The sequence below is a fragment of the Copadichromis virginalis genome, linkage group LG12, assembly GCF_057382275.1.
Source record: "Copadichromis virginalis isolate Kocher_CV1m ecotype Utaka linkage group LG12, C_Virginalis_male_GT1.1, whole genome shotgun sequence".
Taxonomy (NCBI): domain Eukaryota; kingdom Metazoa; phylum Chordata; class Actinopteri; order Cichliformes; family Cichlidae; genus Copadichromis; species Copadichromis virginalis.
In genome coordinates this window covers 9,735,948-9,758,444 of record NC_140629.1, presented here as the reverse complement: position 1 = coordinate 9,758,444, position 22,497 = coordinate 9,735,948, and the positions used below count along the sequence as shown (strand labels likewise).

Sequence of the window (22,497 nt, the reverse complement as noted above, 5' to 3'; positions counted from 1 at the left end):
ATGATTTTAGTGGCATTTTTGTCCATATTTAAAAAACCTTTTTTTTTTTTTTTTTTTTTTCAAAACTTAAAATGAAGTCCAAACTTAGGAGCAGTCTTGTTCAATGTAGCTGGATGGTGGTAAAAGTTCAACATGAACAAAGCATGCCAAAAAGTATGAGGCCTTGCAGAAGTTCTTGCGGAATTCAAACTGAACAGTTTATAAAGTGCAAGGAGATGGGTTTGAGAATCTTGTAACCAGTTCAGTGTCCTCTATAGTTCAGTGCAGGCTGTTTCACTCAAGCAGTTTGTTTTTCAGAACTTGCACCTTCATGGATAGGTTGTTCCCATCCAACTCCATCAGCACCTTCTGAAGAAATTCAAATATGTATTTCAGGTGCTTTGGGTACCTCAGATTTAGACTGTAGATTAGTCCAAGCAGGAGGGCACACCCCTTTGCCACATCACTAAGAGCTTTGAGCACAGTGTATCCTTCTATGATGACACCAATGTCCTCAGGTGTATCTGCAGAGTCTGCTCCTTCATGTCTGACAACACAGACTCCTAAAGTCAGCTGCTCCGTTTCTCTTCTTGCACTAAGATCCACATCCTTAAAATGAAAACAAAGGGGGGGGAAAGCTAATTGCATATAGATACATATGAACAAATGAGCCCACCTTCAATTTACTATCCCAAATTAAAACAAACAAACAAACAAACAAACTGATCTTTCCCCTTTTCTAACTTACCAAGAATTCCTTGAACAGGTCATCTGGCTTTTTATTTAAGTAGACATAGTTTTTAGAACGCATTCCCGTCGAACATCAATGCTGATATTCTGGTGGAGATAAGAGCTCAATGTGAGACAAGATTTTGGTTCTTTTCCACCTCTTCCCAAACCAAAGTCAAAAATATTAACAGATGAGTGATTAGCGATGAGTAATTAAACAATGTTTGACAACTCACATTAGTGACATTCAGTGAGGTTAATGATTGGTTAGGCACTGACTCTTCTGAGTCAGATCAACAAATATATGAACACAAAACTAGAAGCTTTTCAATTTTGACAATACATGAAAGCTTTCACTTTTGCTTTAATCAATTCTAGACTGTTCAACAATATAATTATTAATTGTACCCCTAAAAATGTTAAAATGAAATAGAAGATTAGAACTCGGCAATATGGATTCAAAATCCTATCACAATATTTTCTGGTATTTATTACGATAACAAGAGTTACAATAAAAGATAACAGTAACCACAATCACATCTGAGCCACTTTTGTTGCATCTACTGACAGACAGAACTAGCTGACCAACTTAAAATGAAGGGGGAACACACAAATTGTCACTTTGATAATCAATGGAACTGATACAAGGAGTTAAATGCATTACATATAGCTGTATTACACATAATGCTGCATTTTAATGACACAAGATAAATGCATGTCTTACACTTTAATCACTGATATTAACACTAAACCAGATATCAATACGGGGTAGAATTCCTTCAAACAATGTAGCAACTTATTTGATGCATGTTTCTAAAATACACTATACATATATTTCATTCTTCAAACGGATAGGATCGCTGGCGCTCCTGGTGGTCATTACTGACACCAGGGAGCATGCGTGGTAGATGTTGGGAGTAATTTTAAAGCTGCAGTTCTTAGTAGGCAAGTTGCAGCTTAACATGAATCGTAAAACATTTTGGGAAATTACACCGATTTTTTTAAATGCCTGACTACTAACACCTGTGAGAGGCATACAAGCTAGAATGCTAAAAAAAAATTACCAGACATCATTTGTTTTAAAATAAAACATACAGAAGTACTCCCGAAAATGTTGGATGTTTATCATTTAGTACACATTAACCAAATTTGTCATCCTTAAATGGTTGTACTTACCAAATAATCCTCAAATGGCAATGGATTTTATCCAGGCTTCTGAGCATGATGCAAGTTTCGGTTGAAAATGGCGGTTGTTCAAACTTCCACACTGCACATGTGCAAACTGAGAAGTACGGAGAGCCTGTTAGGACAATCCTCTTCAAATTAAAGTGCTGTTCATTTTAAATTAACTTTTTACGTTGGATTTAATGTACTGCATTTTGTTGTATTGAAATATTGTGTTATTAATTAAAATCAAAACAATATCCTTGTGTTTAGAGTTAAAAATCAATTGGTGACATAAATTTTAACATAAAACGTTTACATAATGCTAGCAACATCAATGTATCATTTCTTAGAGTGTAGATGTATGAAGTGTTTCTGAAAAACCTGTGGCTGTGCTACCCTGGTGTGGGACAAGATGCTCTAGTTCACTCATGACTTGAACTTTGATGGCTTCGCTTTTGCTCTCACTGAAATATTCTGTATGAAACCGTGGATCAAGAAGAAGCCATGTTAACAAGCCTCTCTGTGACACTGTCTTTGTAGCTTTTGTTCATGTAGTCAAGTATTGCTGTTTTTATGTCTTTGGTCAGCTCAGTGTCACCTTCTTTTACTTTTAACATGTCATTGTTAAACATCTGAAGAACAGGCTTAACACATGAAATGGTTACATACTCTTCAGCAGAGAAAGCATCTGTAAACTCTAGGAGTGGATTCAGTGCAGTGCTGATCGAGTCAAGCACTTCAATGTCTTGCCATGTCAACATGAGGTGCCTTGTGGTTTTATCAGCAGCTAAAACCTGTGTTATAGCTTTTTCTTGTTCCAGCAGCCGTTGGATCATTCTCTGCTTTGAACCCCAACGAGTGGAACATTCAGTTATGAGTTTGTGTTCTGGTAGGCCCAGTTCCTTTTGGGCAGCCTGCAGAGCTCGCTGGCGCTTCCAGCTATGGCCAAAAGCAGCAACAATCTTCTTTCCCACTCCAACTGCTCATTCGATCCTTGGGTCCTTCACACTTCTTTCTAAAAGACATACGTTTAAAAGGAAACACAGTTTCAACAGCAATATTAATGCGGTGTGGAATGTGTGACATTTAAGTCGTATAACACACAATTATTTACACACACATCTCTCTCTCTAAAATATAAATATATCTATATCTCTCTCTCTCTCATATATATATATATATATATATGTATATATATCTTGCAGTACAACTGCCCACATTCAGAGATTAATAACACAAACAGTATTATTACCATCATTTAAACTAATACAATAAGTTCTTAATCTGAGGTTATAATTAACTTACCTATTGCAATGTGCAGGCGATGTCCGAAGCATGAAAGTCTGGTCCAGTTGTTGAGTGCGACGGCTTTCACAATGTTGGCCCCGTTGTCAGTCGTCACACACACTTGTTTTTCCTCCTGAAGATTCCACGAGCTGAGGAACTCTTTTAAGACTCTGGCTATATTTTCCCCAGTATGGTCCTCGGGGAAGAAACATGTTTCGAGGCACTTGTTTTGTAGCTCCCAGTCTTTGTCCACATAATGTATTGTGAGGCTCATGTAGGGGTCTGATGTTCGGCTTGACCACATGTCCATGGTGGACGCAAAAAACTCCACCGAAGATAACGCATTTGACACCTCAGTACGGATCTCTTCATATAAAGCAGGTGTGACCAAGTGGTCGACGGGGTTATGAACAAAATAAATTGACAACGCCACCCAGGGGAATTGCACCCCCAGGAAATATATTTAAGAAAAATAGATAAAAGGAATAAAAGAAGACCGCATAGATTCAAGGATGCACACTGAGGCAGGTTGGCTTCCAATATTAAAACAGTTTTATTTATAGAAATGAATAAAATATTATAAATAATATTTTATAAATAAAATATTAAAGGTCAAGATGTAGCATCATTATTGACAGTGTCCTACAGTAAAAATAAAACCATCGTGGAACTTGGACTTACCAGCAGCCGTGGAACCAAAAGGAAATCACACAAAAATAATCACTGCAGACCACCCAGTGCTGTACAAAAGAAAGTGTGAAAACGACCCACCACCTGAGGTCCCAGGGCCACTGGCTCGTCCTCCTTCACTGAAATAAACACAGAAAAATATGTTAAAAGAATAAGAGGACACTGAGCGTCAGGCTCGCTACAAATCATAAAAAGACTAAAACACACTTTAATAAAAGAAATCACACACACACACACACACACACACAGGAAAGGCTTATTCCCCACGGGTCAAACTACCACTCGTGCTGGTAATAATTATTCTCAGGCGTAGGCCGGTCTGGCTCCCCACCGGCTGAGACCGGCCACCCAGGCGATTTAGAGTCCCAGCACGACACTCGGGCAGAGAATCACTTCAGCCCGATCACAGAAGCGTGGGTACGAGCAACAGTCCAGGGTAAAATAGAACACCAAAACAAGGTAAGCCTACTTAATAAAAACAAGATAAGACAAGACAGCAGACTCCACCAAGGAGGAGTTCACAACAGCAGCTGAGAAGGCAGTTTACTCTTCCAATTTAGGTTGGGCAATTTGTCATGGAGGGGTGAGTACAGCAGTGAAACCCTGAAACAGATAAATGTAACCTTAAACTCTTATAGCTATGAATGCTAATAAAAGTAGTTCTAACGGCTTACCCCAGGACCGGAGGCACTATACTCTCATTGGTGGAGATAACACGAACACCTCTCTCTGCAATGGCAGAATTAAACAGACTGCTGCGCTACAACAGGCCGGAAAAGTATATTAACACAAATTCCAGTATTCGGAGGGAATCTGAGGTTAAGCGAGAGCATACCTGTAGCTGTCATATAATCGGCTCTTGCTGATCAGTCCGTCGCAGTACGCCAGCATTTACTGCTGTATCGCACCAGAAGCTCAGGAGGGATTAATCCAACAAAACATCGGCTTAGCTAGCGCCACCCTGCAATCAATGTGCAGGTGGGTTCCCAATTAACCCAATCACCTGATACAAGGAGCGAGTGCAGCGGAAAGAGAGCGAGGGTGGTAGAGCGAGCGAGAGAGAATGAGAGAAGAAAAAAACGGAAGGCGAGTAGCCCATCTGGCTACATCCACCCCCCTTTTTTTTGTATTGGTTTTGATAAACATTTGAGTGCTGACCAGCTGTTGAACGTGCTGTTCTCCGCAAATGTGGCCCACTCACCTCAGACTGTTCAACAGAGCCCGAGGGACACCTGTGGGAGCAGAGGTCGAGGGTGCTACAATCACACTGGGAGTAGACCTGAGCTCCACCGATGGAACTCTAGAGGCATCGGGAAGTGACACCACAGGTGCTACAGGGTGTGAGGGTACCTCAGGGACAAGGAGCCACAACTCGTCGTCACTCAGAGAGGTCTGCTCTGAGTCAGCGGGTACAGGTGGGGGTGGAACCGGTGGACCAGGTGTAGGCGGGTCTAGGCTGACCTGTGCCTTTAACATGTCACGGTGGACATGTCGAACCTTCTCCAAGTCTCCCACGGGGGCAATGGTATAAACAGCCCCGTTCTCTTGGGGTGCCCTCAACACCTGATAGACCACAGAGCTCCAAAGGTCCTGGATCTTGTGCTGGCCCCGGGCGCTGTGATCTCGAAGATACACCAGCTGACCGACCTTTAAAGGAACAGGGTGGACTCTCTGGTCATGCCGTTCCTTACGACGGTCAGCGGCCAGCGACAACCGTGCCCGAGCTCCCTCAAAAGCCACCATTATCCTGGCTTGGTGCTCGGCCACCCAGTCCTGTACTTCTCCAGGCACTGGGTCCTGAACGCGGCCTAGAAGGAAATCAATAGGCAGCCTAGGATCCCTGCCAAACATCAAGAAAAACGGTGACTCTCCAGTGCCCTGATGCGGCGTGCTATTATAGCAAAAGAGCACATGCAGTAAGCATGCAGCCCAGTCGCGTTTCCGAGATGATGGCAGAGTCCGGAGGAGGTTATGGAGGGTTCGGTTAAACCGTTCACACTGCCCATTACCCGCTGGATGGTAAGGGGTTGTACGGGACTTGGCTACCCGATACAACTCGCATAACTGTTGCATCACCAAACTCTCAAAATTTCTACCCTGGTCAGAGTGGAGGCGGCTTGGAACGCCAAACTTAAAAAACCACTCTGTTAACAGGGCCTGGGCCACAGTAGAGGCCCGCTGGTCCCGGGTAGGGACTGCAACAGTGTATTTGCTAAAAACGTCAGTCATAACCAAGACGTTTTCAACTCCACTACGGGAAGGTTCCAACACCGTGAGGTCTATGGCCAGGATTTCATTTGGTCTAGACGCCAACAGGTGACCCATATAACTATGAGCCCCCAACTCTGAGTCCTTTGCGACCTGACAGCGTTCACAACGCTGACCCATTGCTTGATGTCAGAGGACATCCCGGGCCAATAGCAACGCTGCCTGACCAGTTCAGTGGTACGCTCAATACCTTGGTGCCCATGGTCCTGGTGCAGCTGCCTCAAGGTCTCAGGCTTCAGAGCCTCTGGGAGAACAAGTTGGAGGGCTTCCTCACCTCCACCTGGACGCAAAATACGGCGAAAAAGGATGCCATCCTTCTCCACCAGACAATCCCACTGACGCAGCAGAACCATGACTGGTTTGGGGACCTAACTCCTTTCCTCCGAAGAGGGCGGGGTGTGCCTCCTCCAGTATACCAAGAAATCCTTGAGGAGGGGGTCAGCCTCCTGCAAAGCACGAATATCCTCCAGGGAGTGAGATGGAAAGGCCCCAATCTCCAACTGAGTAACGGAGGGCAAGACGGCTGGACACTGAGCCTGCTGAAGTGAAGTCGGGACACAAGTCCCCGGCAACACACCCTCGGCCAAGCTGGAGCTCGTCTCATACTGTCGAGAGAGAGCATCAGCATTCCTATTACTGCGGCCTGAGCGATACTTGATCTCAAAATCGAATGCCGCCAGCTGGGAGGCCCACCTCTGCTCAGTGGCACCCAGCTTAGCTGAAGAGAGGTAACTGAGTGGATTGTTATCGGTGTAAACCACACACTTCTGCCCCAGCAGGTACTCCCGGAACTTCTCGGCCATGGCCCACTTGAGCGCAAGAAACTCCAGCTTCATGGAGCTGTAATTGTCCATATTGCGCTCATGTGGCCGAAGACCTCGACTAGCATAAGCCACTGGCCTAACGACACCTTCTACATCTTGGGAGAGAACTGCACCTAAACCACTGTGGCTGGCGTCAATCTCCAAGATAAATGGGCGCGTAAAGTCAGCATATGCTAGCACAGGTGCAGACACAAGCTTTGCTTTCAGGGCCTCAAAGCTCTCCTCACACTGAGGGGTCCAAATAGCACTCAAACTCTGTCCCGAGCCCTTCTTTGTCTTTGTGCCAGCCGATTTAGCCACCACTTGATGCAGGGGAGCCGCCAATGCGGCAAACCCCTCCACGAAGCGCCGGTAATAGCTGGCGAAACCCAAAAAGGATCGCAACTCTGACACGGAACGAGGACACTGCCAATTGGCTACTGCGTCAACCTTGGCTGGATTGGTCGAGACACCCTCACAGGAGATTACATGGCCCAAGTAGTTAACCTTCTGCTGGAAAAAGGCACACTTTTCTAACTTAGCCTTGAGCCCCTGTTGCTGCAGCCTTGCCATCACCATCTCTAGCCGTTGCAGGTGCTGAGAGACAGACGAGGAGAACACAATGATGTCGTCTAGGTACAGCAGTAATGACTGACATTGCTGATCCCCGAACATCCTCTGCATTAGGCGCTGGAAGGTACCAGGAGCATTGCACAGCCCGAATGGCATACGATTCCACTCGAACAGGCCAAACGGTGTGCAAAAAGCGGTCTTGGGCTTATCCTGCTCAGAAACTGGCACCTGGTTGTACCCGCTGGCCAGGTCGATGGTAGAAAACCAGCGTGCGCCAGCTAGGGCATCCAGACTTTCCTCGATGCGAGGTAAGGGGAAGGCGTCCTTCCTTGTTTTGCTATTCAGCAAACGATAGTCAACGCACAGACGGAGGCTTCCATCCTTCTTGCGGACCAACACGATGGGAGAGGCATAAGGACTGCTACTTTCCCTAATTACCTGGGCCTCCAGTAGCTGGTTGATATGAGCCCTGACAGCCTCATAATCAGAAGGAGGAATTCGCCTGTACCTCTGCCGGACAGGTGCGTCATCGAGCAGCGGTATGTCGTGCGAAATGAGGTTTGTGCAGCCCAAGTCTCCCTCATAGGTGGAGAAAACAGAGCGGTACTTCTGCAAAAGTAACCGTACCTCATGTTGCTCTGACTCAGCGAGAGCAGACAGGTCAATCGTATCCACCATCTCTTGAGCAGGGCTGCTGGTTGTATGGGAGGAAACAGTAACGGGAAAAGAGTGTTCCTCGCTAACACCGGCAGGGAGGTTAACAACAGTAGCTTTGCTTATCACTCCCAAACGGGTCCGCGGGTGGAGAACAGCTTCCGCTGTCCCTACATTGGTGACTGGGATGTAGGCAACGCCCTTATCCACCTGGACCAAACATGGAGAGGCCAGCAACCCAACTGGCAACCCGGACTCAGAAGGTTCAAAAAGCACAGCCTGACCTGACAACTGCTGAAAACAAGTAGTGGCCACCAGCTGCATAACACCACCAGGTATCCGCACGGCCCGCGGGCCCTGTACCTTAACGGTACCGACAGGGTCCTCTGGGGCTTGGGCTGCAGACTGGTGACACTGATGTAAGGCCTCCAAAACTGGTCTCGGTGCCTGTGACACAGAAGGAGAATTAAACAAGGAGCCACCGAAAGCCCCAAACAGTTCTTGATAACAGCGGCGGATTACGTTCATTCCTAAGATGCCAGGGACAGAGGGCGTAGCCCCAGGAGGGTCCTTCACTATAAGGATTCCACAAGAGGGCATTTCCTTGCCACACAGGAGTACACTGAGCTCCAAATAGCCAATGTAAGGGATGGCAAGCCCATTGGCAGCCCGAAGCTGTAGCCAATGACATGACTGAAGGCGTTCTTGTCCCCAAGGGGCAAAATGTGCCAAAAAGAAACTTTCTGTGATGGTGGAAACCATGGACCCAGTATCCACCAAACAAGGGACAGTTACCCCACTAATAAGCACATCCATCTTTGGACACAATGAAATTAGCCTGCCAATCCTATCTTTCTGTGAGCCAGTGAACTCCCCACCTGAACTGTGACTCTGCAGCTCAGATGGCGTTAGTTTTCCGACTGGGTAGCGGGAAGATGATTGCCAACTGCGGCATAAGGGGGGCCTGAATCAGAACCTGCTCTAGGGTGGCGTGAAGCCCGCCCCCCAGTGCACTCCCTAGCAAAGTGTCCTGGCTGCTGACACCGGCGACAAATCACCGAGCCAGCCCGTGAAGGCCGAACACTTCTTCGGGGGTTCTGTAAAGAAACCACTGTCTCAGTGAGCTGATTTAACTGCTCTTGTTGGCGCTTTAGGAGTTCCTTTAGCTCACGCCACTCGGACTCGGGTGTACCAACAGGAGCGAACCTAGGGCTAGTGTGCACTCCACACTGAAAACCATACGCCGAGGGTTGAGAATAGCCACGGTCGCGAACACCGCCTGAAAACCCTTCTCTTTCCCATCTAATTGCTTCCCCGCGCACCTCTAACAAGGTGGCAGTAGGCACACGGCGAACGTATTGTTTAAGCTCTCTGCGGAGACCACTATCAACAACATGTTCTACAAATTGGTCTCGGAGCAACACCTCTGCGTTACGCATACCATCAGGTGCACTTTGTTTTACTTGCTCCATCAGAGCCATTAGCGCTAAGGAAAACTCCTGCAAAGTCTCTCCCTCTCGCTGTCTCCTCGAAAAGAAAGCCTGCTGCAGAGTGACATAGGACTGTGCATTGCCATACAGTTCCTTTAAAATGGTCAACACCCGAGCAGGATCCCCTCGCTCTAAATTAGGGCGAAATTTGATCTCCTCCCTTGCTTCTCCCTCTAAATGGTCAAAAATAAAGAAAGCTTGATCAGCAACAGACAGGTGCCGGGCACGCATGCATGCTTGAACCTCTTTGACCCATTCAGCTATATTGATGCCTGTTCTACCATTGAACATGGGACATTTACGGTCCCTAGGCACCACCACCAGACGCTCTGTAACGGCGGCCTGGCTACCAACATTTGGTATGCAACCAGCTGGTACGAAAGAGGACGACGCGGCCCCGCCACCAGACTCGAGCACAGCGCCCCCATCCCGGCGCAATTGCTCATTATCTGCCCTTAACTGCGCTACCAAGTCTCTAAGTTGCTGCAATTCTTCCTCCATAATAAATTTTGACCCAAAAAAAAAAAGAGAAAATTAAATCAGCAAGGTGCTAAAATCCTATTACTCTTCCTTCTACCTGGATACTGCTGTCTTGTCTATAATCACACTCTAAAACAAATAGAGCCTTCAAACAGGTGAACTAGGATCTTTGCAAAAAAATAAAACAATTTATGAGACCAAACATCTACCTCAAATGTGCATCCTGTCGACCAACGCCAAGTATGTGACCAAGTGGTCGGCGGGGTTATGAACAAAATAAATTAACGCCACCCAGGGGAATTGCACCCCCAGGAAATATATTTAAGAAAAATAGATAAAAGGAATAAAAGAAGACCGCATAGATTCAAGGATGCACACTGAGGCAGGTTGGCTTCCAATATTAAAACAGTTTTATTTATAGAAATGAATAAAATATTATAAATAATATTTTATAAATAAAATATTAAAGGTCAAGATGTAGCATCATTATTGACAGTGTCCTACAGTAAAAATAAAACCATCGTGGAACTTGGACTTACCAGCAGCCGTGGAACCAAAAGGAAATCACACAAAAAGAATCACTGCAGACCACCCAGTGCTGTACAAAAGAAAGTGTGAAAACGACCCACCACCTGAGGTCCCAGGGCCACTGGCTCGTCCTCCTTCACTGAAATAAACACAGAAAAATATGTTAAAAGAATAAGAGGACACTGAGCGTCAGGCTCGCTACAAATCATAAAAAGACTAAAACACACTTTAATAAAAGAAATCACACACACACACACACACACAGGAAAGGCTTATTCCCCACGGGTCAAACTACCACTCGTGCTGGTAATAATTATTCTCAGGCGTAGGCCGGTCTGGCTCCCCACCGGCTGAGACCGGCCACCCAGGCGATTTAGAGTCCCAGCACGACACTCGGGCAGAGAATCACTTCAGCCCGATCACAGAAGCGTGGGTACGAGCAACAGTCCAGGGTAAAATAGAACACCAGGCGAACCCAAAACAAGGTAAGCCTACTTAATAAAAACAAGATAAGACAAGACAGCAGACTCCACCAAGGAGGAGTTCACAACAGCAGCTGAGAAGGCAGTTCACTCTTCCAATTTAGGTTGGGCAATTTGTCATGGAGGGGTGAGTACAGCAGTGAAACCCTGAAACAGATAAATGTAACCTTAAACTCTTATAGCTATGAATGCTAATAAAAGTAGTTCTAACGGCTTACCCCAGGACCGGAGGCACTATACTCTCATTGGTGGAGATAACACGAACACCTCTCGCCGCAATGGCAGAATTAAACAGACTGCTGCGCTACAACAGGCCGGAAAAGTATATTAACACAAATTCCAGTATTCGGAGGGAATCTGAGGTTAAGCGAGAGCATACCTGTAGCTGTCATATAATCGGCTCTTGCTGATCATCCCTCCTGAGCTTCTGCTGCGCTGCTGTGCTGACCAGCTAGCAGGTGTGTTCACTTACATCTTCAATGAGTCCCTGGCGAAGTCTGTGGTCCCCACATGCTTCAAAAGATCCACCATCATCCCTGTGCCCAAGAACAGCAAACCCTCATCCCTGAACGATTACCGGCCAGTTGCACTGACCTCGGCAGTAATGAAGGTGTTTGAGAGGCTGCTGAAGAACATCATCTCCTCCTCCATCCCAGACACCACAGATCCGCTGCAGTTCGCCTACAGATCCAACAGATCCACAGAGGATGCCATCGCCCACGTCCTACACACCACTCTCAGCCACATGGACAAGAAACAGGGTAACTATGTGCGAATGCTGTTTGTTGATTACAGTTCAGCGTTTAACACAATAGTGCCCTGCAGACTGTTCACAAAGCTCAGGGATCTGGGACTTAACAGCCGTCTGTGTGCATGGGTGTTGGACTTCCTTACTGGCAGAACTCAGGTGGTGAGGGTGGGCAGGTGCTTCTCCAACAGCATCACCATCAACACAGGAGCACCTCAGGGATGTGTCCTCTCGCCACTGCTCTACTCCCTCTACACTTCAGACTGTGTGGCCACCCATGGCTCCAACACCATTGTGAAGTTTGCTGACGACACAGTGCCATCTCCAACAACGATGAGGCGGCCTACATGGATGAAGTGAAGAATCTGGCATCATGGTGCCAGGACAACCACCTCCAGCTGAACGTCGGCAAGACCAAGGAGCTGGTGGTGGACTTCAGAAGGGGTCAGCACAGAGACTACAAGTAAGTAAGTAAGTAAGTAAGTAAGTAAGTAAGTAAGTAAGTAAGTAAAATTTATTTATATAGCGCTTTTCACAGATAAAAATCACAAAGTGCTTTACAACACAGAAAATGGGAATATAAAAACAATATAACAGTAAATAAAACAATGTAAAACAATAAAACTATAAAAACAGCATAAGAAGAAATTAATCAAATGCTTTTCTAAATAAAAATGTCTTCAGCTGTTTCTTAAAAGAATCAATGGAGTCCGTGCAGCGAAGAGACAGTGAGAGAGAATTCCACAACCGTGGTGCCACTGCCTGAAAGGCACGATCACCACGAGTTTTAAAACGAGTGCGCGGTACCACCAGCAGTCTCTGATCTAATGACCTTAAAGCCCGAGAAGATGTATGTGGTTTCAGCAGGTCAGATAAATATTGAGGAGCCTGACCATGCAGGGCCCTAAAGGTTAGAAGTAAAATTTTAAAATGAAACCTAAAATTTACAGGCAACCAGTGAAGAGAGGCCAAGACTGGAGTGATATGCGATCTTCTCTTGGTGCCTGTTAAGAGACGTGCTGCAGCATTCTGCACAGTCTGAAGACGATTTAAGGCTGATTTGTTAAAACAAGTAAAAAGGCCATTACAATAGTCTAAACGAGAAGAAATAAAAGCATGAATAATCATCTCAAGTTCAACCTTTGATAACATTAGTCTGAGTTTAGAAATATTCCGTAAATGATAAAAACAGTTTCGGACCAGCTGCTTAGAATGCTGCTCGAGCGACATCGAGCTGTCAAATAAGACACCGAGATTTCTAAGGCTTGATTTTACATAAGGGTCTAAGAAGCTGATATGCTGTCTAATTTCTGGGACCATGTGGTCTGGAGCAATAATTAGAGTTTCTGTTTTATCAGAGTTTAGTTGGAGAAAATTGTCATATAACCATTTGTTGATTTCTGTCAGGCAATTACTTAAATTAGACAATTTATAAAACTCAGACATTTTGAAGGAACAGTATAGTTGGATGTCGTCAGCATAGAGATGATAGGAGATATATTTATAGCGCTTAATAATTTGGCCTAGGGGAAATACATAAAGTAAAAAGAGAATTGGACCCAGGACAGATCCCTGAGGTACCCCACACGGCAAAACTGTTGATTCTGATGTGATATGATTCATGCAAACAGTAAAAGATCTCTCAGACAGATATGATATAAACCATTTTAAAACAACACCAGTAATCCCAAACAAGTTCTCGAGTCTGTTTATCATGATACTGTGATCTACAGTGTCAAAAGCAGAGCTGAGATCCAGCAGGACCAGCACTGTGTATTCTCCAGAGTCTGCTGCCATCAAGATATCACTGGATACTCTAAGTAAGGCCGTTTCAGTGGAATGCAATTTACGAAAACCAGACTGGAAAGTGTCCATAACAGCATTTTTATCCAGGAAATAGTTAAGTTGTTCTAGTACTACTTTTTCTAAAATTTTCGATATAAAAGGCAATTTGGGTTCAATTCCACCATCAGGCCGGGGTCTTTCTGTGTGGAGTTTGCATGTTCTCCCCGTGTTTGCGTGGGTTCTCTCCGGGTACTCCGGCTTCCTCCCACCGTCCAAAGACATGCAGCTTGTGGGGATAGGTTAATTGGATAATCCAAATTACCACTAGGTGTGAATGTGCGAGTGAATGTGAGTGTGAATGGTTGTCTGTCCCTGTGTGTTAGCCCTGCGACAGACTGGCGACCTGTCCAGGGTGTACCCCGCCTTTCGCCCTATGACAGCTGGGATAGGCTCCAGCGCCCCCCGCGACCCTGAAAAGGATAAGCGGAAGCGAATGGATGGATAGATGGATGGATGGAAAAGGCAATTTGGATATTGGCCTATAACTGTTAGGAAGAGATGGATCCAGCTGGGGTTTCTTTAATATTGGCTCAGCAATAGCTTGTTTAAAGAAGCTGGGGACTGAGCCAGTATGAAGAGAAGTATTTATCATTTCCACAATACAGGGGCCAATTGAATCAAACACACTAGTGAAAAATGAAGATGGAAGGACATCAAGGGGGCTTGAAGTGTGTTTTATATGACAAAGCAGGCCTCTGATGTCTTGTAATAAAGGTTATCTTATCTTATCTTATCTTATCTTATCTTAATGTAACAGGAGTAAAAGACGACCAAGTATCAGAGGAGAGCAAGTTAAAAGTTTGATATTGAGAAGAGGGAGAGATATTAGACCTGGTTGCAATGACCTTATTTCTGAAATAGTTCATAAACTCATTGCAGTCGGACATTGAGTGAACTGGTGCACAAGGAGCATCAGGAGAAACAATACTCTTAATTGTTTTAAACAAGAATTTAGGATCTTTCTTTTTTGAAGCTATGAGGTGTGAAAAATACTCTGTTCTGGCATTTTTCCACATGTCATTTAGCAAGAGGATAGATTCTTTAAGGTGTAACTTATAAACCCCAAGCTTGGAAGCCTTCCACAAACGTTCTAGCTTGCGACAGTATCTCCTGAAATTACGAATATTTTCATTTAACCAAGGATGAGATTTCAAACGTAGGACAGTACTTTTTTTCAGAGGTGCTACCATGTCTAAAGTAGAATTACACTGGTTATTAAAGGATGAGACAAGAGAGTCCAAATCATTCTAAGTCATTTCAGCGTCAAACATGGCAGAGAACCTTTTGCCGGCGTTCAGGTTTATGATTCACCTTTCAATCGTTATTTTGGGAGCCGGGGGATCCAAATAAAACGACAAGTTAAAATATATGCAGCTATGGTCACTCACATGGACATTTTCCACACGAATGTCATTTATATTTAAACCCAAGGAGAAAACAAGGTCCAATGTGTGACCCTTTACATGTGTAGGGCCAGAAACTGCATAAAATTAAAAGACTCTGTGATAGTCATGAAGTCAGCAGCCATATTACAGGATGCATCATCAATATGAAGGTTAAAATCTCCCAACATTACCACCTTCTCTAATTTAATAATGGATGATAGGAGGTCGTTAAATTCAGTTAAAAAGACTCCGGCAGGGCCAGGAGGTCGGTAGATTAAAATACAATAAAAGGTGCGCAAAGAGCCGACCTTGATCATCTGAAGTTCAAATGAAGTAAAAGAATCCGATTTCATCAGTCTGCATGTGAATCTGTCCTGGTGTACAACAGCGAGACCTCCGCCACGTCCCGAAAGACGTGGAGTTCCAATGACGGAGCAGCCAGACGAACAAATTTCCTTCAGATTGATTGATTTATTGATTGATTGATTGATTGATTGATTGCTTTATTGGCCATATGCAGGTTGCCCCGCAGAGGAATAGGACCCCCGACTTACACACACAACAAAGACATCACATGGGAATACAGTCGGAGATCGGCAGCGTTGCAGAGAAAACACTGAAAAATTACACAACAATGGGAAAAAATACAAGAGGAAAAAAAGAGACCTCTTCTCACACTGGGCACCTATGGGAGGACAGCATGAGAACAGGAAACAAAAAAAACTCCTCTGCACAGAGAGCACATTAATGTCCACATCACAACATTAGAGCACGTGACTAGCCACAGGGGTGGATAGGGGGGTGGGGGGTAATCCGAAGGAACACAGCAGTCATCCTATACAGCGCTACCATTTCAGCGCGGCACGCAGACCCGCCGTCTTCCCCCGCAGGAAACAAGCATCAAAGGCATTTGGAAAGGGAGGGGGATGAGTGCGTGCTTATCAGTGTAAGTGTATGTGTGTGCGTGTCCAGAGTTCAGCTGAGACAGTGTCCTTCGCCCTATCAGGCTAAGTAAACAGTCTGCCAGCCAACCCAGGTGGCCTTGCATGGGATGGGAAGAATAGTCATCACACAGTCGTTATCAGGGACTTGTTTTGGTGGGCTCCAGCCTTGGGCCTGAGCAGCTGGCGCCAGGCACAAGATCCTCCAGGTCTGCCACCCATCCATCGTGTATCCAGCAGGGAAAGTCCCTCCAGGGCACTCAGGCTCTCCCGAGCCCAGACTTCTCGTTGAGAAGAGGGTGTCAATAGCATTCAGAGACCAGTTGATCAAATCCATAATTCTCTTTAGGTTTTAGAGAACGACAGTGAGAGACTGTTCCAGGGAAAGTAATGCACACGAGACAAGACAAGGACACAAGAGGCTAAGCAGGGAAGATAAGGGGAAGGAGGAGAGGAGAAAAGTGCGACCGCCTTCACCGAGAGCCAAGAGAAAGGTGCTCTTGGTGAGCACCAGATGTATATAATCCATGTTTTGTTGCCACGTCTCAGTTAAACACAAGAAGTTGAGAGATTCCTTTATAAAAAGATTGTTTAAAATAAACGATTTGTTTGTGATTGAGTGAGTATTATCATTATCATCAATGGAGCTCCAGTGGAGAGGGTGCAGTCCTTCAAGTATCTTGGTGTCCACATCTCCTCAGACCTGACATGGGCTGCCCACATTCAGGTCCAGACCAAAAAGGCTAGGCAGCGCCTGTATCACCTACGACAACTGAGGAAGTTCAGGGTCTCTCCAAAGATCCTCAGGATTTTCTATACAGGCGCTGTGGAGAGCATCCTCACACAGAACATGACATGGTGGTTTGGGAACAGCTGTGTGAAGGACCAAAAAGCTCTCCAGAGAGTGATCCGTACAGCAGAACGCTGCTGCTGCAGGATTGCTCTCCCCCCGCTTCAGGACACCTACACCAGAAGATGCCGGACTAGAGCAGTGCAGATACTGAAGGACCCGTCCCATCCTGGCAACAAACTGTTCCAACTTCTGCAATCTGGTAGAAGGTTCCGCATCATCCGGGCAAGGAGAGAGAGACTCAAGAGGAGCTTCTATCCCCAAGCCATCCGGGCCCTAAACACACACACCTGCCCTCTCACATCATCAAGATGGCGCTGGAGTGACGGCAGCCTTTCCAATTAGCTCTGCAACACCGCACCTTTTTTGTTAACTTTAACTTTTTTAGACTAGGCTTTTCAAACTTTTTTTCACCTTCCTCTACTTATACCTCTTAGATATAGCGATACAAGATGGATAATGCACTTTTCAAAACTTCTGGAACCAGCTCCTTCATCTATTCGAGAGCGGAGCTGCTGGCACTAAGAACAAAGGGACAGACCGGCATGCGACACAACATCCCGGCCGAGCTAAAGAGGAGCTACAGAGGCTGCAAAGCTGGAGCGAGGAGAGCGGATCACCGGAGGCGATTCAAACCATCAATCCCGACAGTGATCATGGGCAACGTGAACTCGTTACAGAATAAGATTGACGAACTGTGCGCTCTGAACAACCACAGACTATACCGTGAGTGCAGCTTGTTTATCTTCACGGAGACGTGGCTAACCGAGCTAACGCCGCAGGCTAACGTAGACCTATGCGGTTTCACATCCGTGAGAGCCGATAGGGACACGCAGGCCAGCGGAAAAAGCAGAGGTGGGGGACTCATTGTCTACGTTAACAACAGATACTGTAACCCTGGACACGTCTCCATTAAAGTTTCGGTATGCCGTCCGGACCTGGAGCTGCTAGCTGTTAGCTTGCGGCCATATTATCTACCTCGGGAGTTCAGTCATGTGATCTGTGTGTGTGTTTACATCCCTCCGAGGGCCGACGCAACAGCTGCCTGTGAGAAAATACACACAGTCACAGCAAGACTTCAGACACAAAACCCCGAGGCTTTCATTATTATATCTGGAGACTTTAACCATGCCACACTGGATTCTACTCTGGCTGCTTTTCACCAGTTTGTGAATTGTCCCACAAGGAGCAACAGGACAATTGACCTACTGTATGCTAATGTGAGAGATGCATACAGAGCCACCCCCCTCCCCCCACTAGGGAAGTCAGACCACAACCTGGTTTACCTACAGCCACAATACACACCCCTCGTCCAAAGGCAGCCTGTCACAACGCGCTCCATCCGGAGATGGACCCCAGAAAAGGAGGATGCTCTGAGAGACTGCTATGACACCACAGACTGGGATGTGCTCCTGAGCCCACATGGTGAGGACATAGAGGGGGCGACACACTGTCTTACAGACTACCTCAACTTTTGTGTGGACACAGTCGCCCCTGCTAAGACGGTACGGTGTTATCCTAATAACAAACCGTGGGTAACACAGGAAGTCAAAGCTGTCCTCAACATGAAGAAGAAGGCTTTCAGGAGCAAAGTGAAGGAGGAGATGAAAGCAGCACAGCGGGAGGTGAAACGCTGCCTGAGGGAAGCAAAGGACACCTACAGGAGGAAGGTGGAGCAGAAGTTGGAGAGGAACAATATGAGGGAGGTCTGGAATGGTGTGAAAACCATCACAGGCCACAACACCAAGAAAAGCACAGTGGGGGGGACTGTGGAGAAGGCAAACGAACTCAACAACTTCTTCAACAGGTTTGACCAGCCCACAACCCCCCCCCCCACCCTCACCCTCACCTTCACTACAGAGTCCTCTCCCCACTCTCCTGCCTCCCTCGCTTCCCCCCCTTCCTGACACCATGACACCCCCCTCCTCGAATCCCTCTCTCAGCAGCAAGACATCTCCCCCCCTCCCCTCCTCCCAAACATCTCCCAGTGTCACAGTGGATCAGGTCAGGAGACAACTGAGGAAGCTTCGCCCCAGAAAGGCAGCAGGCCCAGACAAGGTGTGTCCTAGGATGCTAAAGGCGTGTGCTGCTGAACTTGGGGAGCCGCTACAACGAGTCTTCAACCTCAGTCTGCGACTGGGGAGAGTGCCCGCCCTATGGAAGACATCCTGCATCGTCCCGGTCCCCAAAAAGAACCGGCCCAATGAGCTGAATGACTTCCGACCGGTGGCACTGACGTCACATCTTATGAAGACTCTAGAGCGGCTCTTCCTCAACTTCCTCCGACCACAGGTACAACATGCCCAGGACCCACTACAGTTTGCATACAAGGCGGGTGTCGGAGTGGAGGATGCCATCCTGTACCTCCTACACAGAGCCCACTCACACCTGGATGGGGGAAAAGGCACGGTCAGGATACTGTTTCTTGACTTTTCCAGTGCCTTTAATACCATCCGGCCCTGTATGCTTCAGGAAAAACTGAACAGGATGGAAGTGGACCCCTGCCTGGTGGCTTGGATCTCCGACTACCTCACCGACAGACCACAGTACGTCAGGCTGAAGGACATCACGTCTGACACTGTGGTCAGCAGCACAGGAGCACCACAGGGAACTGTGCTGTCCCCTCTTCTCTTCACCCTGTACACCTCTGACTTCTGCTACAACTCTGAATTATGCCATATTCAGAAGTTTGCAGATGACACGGCCATCATGGGGTGTATCTGGGATGATCAGGAAGAGGAGTACTGAAGTCTGGTGAGGAACTTTGTCGCATGGAGTCACACAAACCACCTGCAACTCAACACCTCAAAGACTAAGGAACTGGTTGTGGACTTCGGGAGGTCCAGAGAAGGTCCACTGCCGGTTCAGATAGAGGGGGAGGAGGTGGAGGTGGTCAACAAGTACAAGTACCTCGGGCTGTGGGTGGACAATAAACTGGACTGGTCATAATAATAATAATAATAATACATTTTATTTAAATAGCGCCTTTCAAAGCACCCAAGGACACTGTACAACAGATAAAAACTGGAAATATACACAATGATAAAAATAGAAGATAAAAGTTAAAACATACAGAAATTTAAGAATAGGCAATTTTAAACAGATGAGTTTTGAGGGTGGACTTAAAAAGAGAGAATGAACTAATATTTCTGAGGTCCGGGGGTAGGGAATTCCAAAGTCGAGGGGCAGAGCAGCTAAAGGCCCTCCCTCCCATTGTGATCAGACGAGCAGAGGGAACAGAGAGAGAAAGAGAAGATGAAGATCTGAGGCAGCGGGATGGGAGCTTCATCTGTAATAAGTCAGAGAGGTACGGTGGAGAGAGAGAATGAATAGCCTTGAATGTATACAGAATTATTTTAAAATGGATGCGAAATTTGACCGGGAGCCAGTGAAGTTGCTTCAGGATTGGGGAGATGTGGTGGGTAGAAGAAGTCCTAGTAATAATACGGGCAGCAGAGTTCTGGACACGTTGGAGCTTGTTGATAGATTTTTGTGTAAAGCCAAATAATAATGAGTTGCAGTAGTCAATTCTAGAGATAACAAGGTTATGGATGAGAATGGCAGTGGCGTGAGGTGTGAGGAAGGGGCGGAGGGGATTAATGTTACGGAGTTGGAAATATGCTGCACGTGTAATATTATTGATATGTGAGTTAAAGGATAATGTGCTATCGAGAATGACACCCAAGCTTTTCACAGAGGGAGAGATAGGGACCAGCGAGTTATTGATGGTGAGAGAGAAATTGTTAATTCTGGATAGCAGTCGTTTAGTGCCAACCAGAAGAAGTTCCGATTTATTGCTGTTGAGTTTAAGAAAGTTGGAGCAGAACCAAGAATTAAGTTCAGCTAGACAGAGGATGAGGGAGGGTGGAGGAAGAGTAGAGTCAGGTTTGGTAGAGAGATAGAGCTGGGTGTCATCGGCGTAGCAGTGGAACTGAATATTATATTTACGAAAAATATGTCCGAGTGGAAGAAGGTAGATGATGAAAAGAAGGGGCCCGAGGACAGATCCCTGGGGCACCCCAGTGGATAAAGGAGAAAGCTGAGAAGTGAAGGATTTTAATTGAATGAACTGAGTGCGGTCAGATAGGTATGATTTAAACCAGGCTAGTGGAGTGTGAGAGAGACCAATAGAAGCTAATCTGCTAAGGAGAATGGGATGAGAGATGGTGTCAAAAGCTGCACTCAGATCAAGAAGGATAAGGATGGAGAGGAGACCAGAATCAGCTGCTATAAGAAGGTCGTTTGTTATTTTTATAAGAGCAGTTTCAGTGCTATGTAGAGGACGAAAGCCAGACTGGAACTGTTCGTAAAGGTTATTATCAGTTAGGTGAAGATGGACTTGTGAAGCAACTATTCTTTCAAGGATTTTTGAGAGAAATGGTAGATTGGAGATAGGACGAAAATTATTCAAGTTGTTGGGATCTAGACCAGTTTTTTTCAGAATTGGGGTAATAGCAGCAACTTTGAAGGAAGCAGGAACAGTTCCAGTGGTGAGTGAAGAGTGAATAATAGCAGATATGAGGGGAAGGAGAGGGAGTAAGCAGGCTTTGACGAGGACAGTGGGGATAGGATCGAGCTGGCAGGTAGAAGGCTTTGATTTATGGTCATGCAACACAGAGCACCTGTATAAAAAAGCCCAAAGCCGACTGTACTTCCTCAGGAGGCTGAGGTCTTTTAACATCTGCAGGAAGCTCCTGAGGATGTTTTACCAGTCGGTGGTTGCTGGAGTACTTTTCTATGCTGTGGTGTGCTGGGGGAGCAGCACAGCAAAGAGGGACTCATCCAGGCTGGAGAAACTGATCAGGAAGGCTAGCTCTGTGGTCGGCATGAAGCTGGACACTCTGGTGACAGTGGCAGAGAAAAGGACATTAAAGAAACTGATGGACATTATGAACAATGCTGGGCATCCTCTGCACACGGCCATAAACAATCAGAAGAGTCTGTTCAGTGACAGGTTGCTTCTCCCCAAGACAAGAACTAACAGACTTAAAAACTCCTTTGTCCCACACGCCATCAAACTGTTTAACTCCTCTCTGGAGGGGAGAGGGAGGGGAAACAGGAGGACAAAGGAGGGGGGAACAACTAAGCTGTAGTGCCTCTTCACCTCACTGTACAATACCTTGTGCAATACTTTTTGTAAATAGTCAACAGTGCAATAGACTCAATACTTGAAATGTGCAATTCACTTGTATTTTTATTTTTTATTCCTATTTATTCTATTTATCCCCTTTGTATATTTTATTTATATTTGTCTCTGTATTTATATATATGTGTGTGTGTGTGTGTGTGTGTATATATATATATATATATATATATATATATATATAACAATTCTGTAACTGTAACTTCGGTCGTTGCTGTGCTTTTTGGAAGTCGAATTTCCCAGAGGAACCCACCCGAGGGATTAATAAAGTTCTATCTTATCTTATCTTATCTTATCTTATCTTATAATTGACTGAGACAGGACTCTTCCAGACACTAAACCAAGGCACAATGTACATTTCAATTCCTTTAATTTCAAATATGTTTATATCGTCTATCCTGTAAAATAGTCAGATGTCTATTCATATTAATGTACAGAATTCACCTGCTTGCTGC

At 45.8% G+C, this 22,497-nt stretch overlaps 4 long non-coding RNA genes across 4 annotated transcripts; all 4 read right to left on the bottom strand.

The window, feature by feature from the left end:
• Positions 1-464: 464 nt before the first annotated feature.
• LOC146696516 (uncharacterized) lies at positions 465-2,031 on the bottom strand. Its single transcript, XR_014923099.1, has 3 exons — positions 1,885-2,031; positions 728-816; positions 465-588 (listed from the first exon to the last, which is right to left on the bottom strand). It is a non-coding gene; the product is annotated as an uncharacterized LOC146696516 (long non-coding RNA).
• Positions 2,032-3,691: 1,660 nt separating this feature from the next.
• Positions 3,692-4,294, bottom strand: LOC146696515 (uncharacterized). The gene is made up of 2 exons (XR_014923098.1): positions 4,132-4,294; positions 3,692-3,971 (listed from the first exon to the last, which is right to left on the bottom strand). It is a non-coding gene; the product is annotated as an uncharacterized LOC146696515 (long non-coding RNA).
• A 49-nt stretch (positions 4,295-4,343) lies between these two features.
• LOC146696514 (uncharacterized) lies at positions 4,344-4,746 on the bottom strand. The gene is made up of 3 exons (XR_014923097.1): positions 4,688-4,746; positions 4,527-4,612; positions 4,344-4,455 (listed from the first exon to the last, which is right to left on the bottom strand). It is a non-coding gene; the product is annotated as an uncharacterized LOC146696514 (long non-coding RNA).
• Positions 4,747-10,507: 5,761 nt separating this feature from the next.
• LOC146696513 (uncharacterized) lies at positions 10,508-11,417 on the bottom strand. Its single transcript, XR_014923096.1, has 2 exons — positions 11,349-11,417; positions 10,508-11,277 (listed from the first exon to the last, which is right to left on the bottom strand). It is a non-coding gene; the product is annotated as an uncharacterized LOC146696513 (long non-coding RNA).
• Positions 11,418-22,497: the final 11,080 nt, after the last annotated feature.